The sequence below is a fragment of the Solenopsis invicta genome, chromosome 4, assembly GCF_016802725.1.
Source record: "Solenopsis invicta isolate M01_SB chromosome 4, UNIL_Sinv_3.0, whole genome shotgun sequence".
In the NCBI taxonomy this organism is placed as follows: Eukaryota; Metazoa; Arthropoda; class Insecta; order Hymenoptera; family Formicidae; genus Solenopsis; species Solenopsis invicta.
Window position 1 is genome coordinate 20,697,265 of NC_052667.1, and position 3,786 is coordinate 20,701,050.

General features: G+C 30.4%; 1 long non-coding RNA gene across 1 annotated transcript; it reads left to right on the top strand.

The window, feature by feature from the left end:
* Window positions 1-1,253, top strand: LOC113004945. Its single transcript, XR_005574548.1, has 2 exons — window positions 1-725; window positions 1,071-1,253. It is a non-coding gene; the product is annotated as an uncharacterized LOC113004945 (long non-coding RNA).
* The last annotated feature ends 2,533 nt before the right edge of the window (window positions 1,254-3,786 follow it).

Below are 3,786 nucleotides of genomic sequence, written 5' to 3' on the forward strand. Positions count from 1 at the left end.
GATTTGTATTATTTGCTGGAAAGCATTTCACGTATTATATCATTAATTGTGTAAGATGTATGTGATATATCTTTATTAAGGGGGGATTCTAGTGTAACGGGTAAAAAAAATTGAATTTTTTTTTGCATAAATTAAAAGTATAACATCTTAAAAATACGCTCCTACAGTTTTAAAGTGGAATTCTCAAAAATAAAGAAGTTATAGCTCTGTTTAGTGAGACGCGTCAGAGTTCCAAACAGCAGGCAGTCGACCGGTAGGTACAAGAGCCTAACGGATCGATATTTAGGGTCGGCTATTGTTATGTTTAAAGATCTGTCCAAAGATGAATTATTACAAAGATGTTTAGGTGGATACACTCAAAATTGTAACGAAAGTTTTAACGCATGCATTTGGCGTCTAGCTCCGAAACATCTCCACTGTGGTTCGAAGACTATAGAAAGTGCTGCTTATCTGGCTACCGCAATATTTAATGAAGGTTTTTTTCCAATATTAAAAATGATGGAAACAATGGGCATTATTATTGGACAACAGAACAAAACATTTGCCGAATATCATAATGACAAGCGACTATTGAATGCACACCGGCGTAGCTTAGAAAGCACTAAAGAGGCTCGTACAGCCAGAAGAATAGAGAAAACGGTATTACAAGACTTTTTTGAAGAAGAAGAAGGTTTAATGTATGGGGCCGGAATAGCAGAATAAACGTTCAAGTCGATTTTTCAGCGGTAAGTATCGTGAAACTTTATCTAAAACTTTAAACGCGTTTTTCTCAAAACCATGTTTTTCATTGGCGGGCGTGATAACTTGAGAACTAATAAACCGATCAACTTTGGTCAAGTTTTGTTCAATTCGTTATAAATTTCTTTAAGTACTATACCTATCATTTTATTTTTATTGCACTTATTTATAACATTTTTTGAACAATATATGATCAAATTTATATTAAAAATAAAAACATTTTTTTTAAAACGCTACAACTTTTTTAATTTATTATTTTTTCTTTGTTAGGGAGGTATAATACCAGCGGAAAATATCTAACTTTAAGAAAATATTTCGCTTTTTGCTTTCAGATAACCGGGAGGAACATTACAACGCCCGCCAATGGACGGGAAATTTCAGAGAGGGGTCCAGATTATTTATTATATATTGAAATTAAATAATGCAAACTGAAAATAATTAAAATTTTTTGATACCGTAAGAAGGTCTCTTTTTATCCCAAAAAGTTTTATTTGGCTATCATTAATAGTTTTCTAGAAAAAAAATCTTACAAATCGCTTATTTTTTGGCCTGTTACACTAGAATCCCCCCTTAATTACTTATATGTACGTACACATAAAAGGTATGTGAAAACTGCATTCTACATTCAAATTTATGTAGAACTTAAATCCAAAGGCATTTTGATAGAGTAATATCGATCGAAACGTAAACTAATATTTTTTTTAATGATCAAAAAAATTAGTGAAAAGACCGATTAGTATTTATATATTATACAATTTTATTTGAAAAAAATAGAAAAAGCATGCAATAACAGGTAATATATGAAGTAAAACAAATACAACAGCAAAAGGAAAGGACAATATAATATGTATATGGTTCTGTAACGCTACAGAAAAGAAATACAGTTTTAAAATTTTACTAAAAATTTTTATATCCTTTTTTAAAAAAAGTTGTTATTCAATTATATCATCATGAAAATAATTTCTTTCCTTGTACATGGTGTCATTACAGAACTACCGATGCAAGCATATATTCAACTGCATTTATTTACTAACAGTAAGCGGTTAGGTAGAATTTTTATGATTCATTCTTACCTTCAGAATTAACTAATCACATTAAAGCTACATTTGGAAACTCGAGTAACCTCATATATCATTTTATGCTTGTTCATCGAATGTTAAACAAAAATATAATAAAATAATATATGCACGATGGCACTCGGGTGATGTTTTCGAGTGCAGCCTGTATTGACAAATAAGTGAAATATATAAAGTAACTACACTTGGGAGCAAAATTAAGGGATCACCTATTCTGACTTCGAAAAGTGGGCGTAATTCAAGAGAGTGTAACTTTGTCAAAAATGATCGTAAAAAAATTTAAAAAAAAGCATTTTAAAGCTTGAAATCTTTAGTTTTAAGATTGATAAATCATTGAACGATTTAAAGATTGTTTACGATGTTACGTGGATTCAAATAGGGATGCGTCAAATCTCCAAATTTTTTACAAACTTTGCTAAGCTGCACAACGCAAAATAAAAATTGCACGCAAATACGATTTACAGCATTTGAAAGCGTGAATCTTTACCTTTAATTTGCACTTTTGTTGAGCGTTGTACAATTTTTTTTTACTGAGTATTTTTCACTGAATTATGCAACACTGAAGCAAAAAATAGCCATTATTGCTTCAATGTTAAATAATTCAGCGAATAAAAATTGTACAACGCTCAACAAAAACGCAAATTAAAAGTAAAGATTCACGCTTTCAAATACTATAAACTGCATTTGTGTGCGTTTTTTATTTTACGTTGTACAACTTGGCAAAATTTTTGTAAGATTTTGACATTTGTTGGATTTTTTTACGAACTTTGTAAAGCTCCACGACGTGAAATAAAAATTCCACTAAAATGCGGTTTACAGCATTCGAACGCGTGAATCTGTACTTTTAATTTGCATTTTTGTTGAGCGTTGTACGATTTTTATTCACTAAATTATTCAACATTGAAGCAATAAAAGCCATTTTTGCTTCAGTGTTGCATAATTCAGTGAAAAAAAATCGTAGAATGCTCAACAGAAACGCAAATTGAAGGTAAAAATTTACACTTTTGAATTCTGTAAACTGCATTTGCGTGCAATTTTTATTTTGCGTTGTGCAGCTTTGCAAAGTTTCTAAAAAATTTTGAGATTTGACGCATCCCTATTTGAATCTGCGTAACATCGTAAACAATCTTTAAATCGTTCAATGACTTATCAATCTCAAAACTAGAGATTTCAAGCTTTAAATTGCTTTTCTTAAAATTTTTTTGCAATTATTTTTGACAAAGTTACACTCTCTTGAATTACGCCTATTTTTCGGAGTCAGAATAGGTGATCCTTTAATTTTGCTCTCGAGTGTATAACAGTAACTATTAATTTATATAGTTATTAGTTATACAAAAAATATAACTACGTTAAGTTAATAGTTACAAATGGTAAAAAGTAACAAAGTTAAGTTACAGTTATCAAGAAAAACTAACTCTAAATGTAACTTTGTTACAAATAACGAGTTACTTCCCATCCCTATTATACCCGTCGTTGTAGACTCTTTTCTTCACCTTGAAGTAAGTCTTGAAGCAAGTTCACAACATTGCGCGCAAAATAAACACACACGTTTAGCAAATACTCTTATTACATTTATAAACATTATTGCAAAGAATATTACCACATATTGAGTTGGTTAAATTGCCATATAAAGTCGCGATGACCTAGATTGATTCTTGGGTGAGGTGGTAATTTTCGCAATAAATTTACAGATTTCTACGCCATAGAAAAATTATATAATGTGTACTCAATGTGTAAGCCATTACCATTTTATAATACGTGCTATACCACGAAATTATTTTGTGGATCTGCTCCTGCAAAAGAGGCATGCTCGCATCTGCACATAAATTCTCTGACTGATTTATGAAAGAAAACTGTTATGAAATCATTACTAAATGATATTTACATTCCGGTAATAACTTTTCTATCCAGTTAGGATTGCCATGAAAATTTAAAAACTAGAATTTACAGGTCAAAAACCTTAAACATTTTG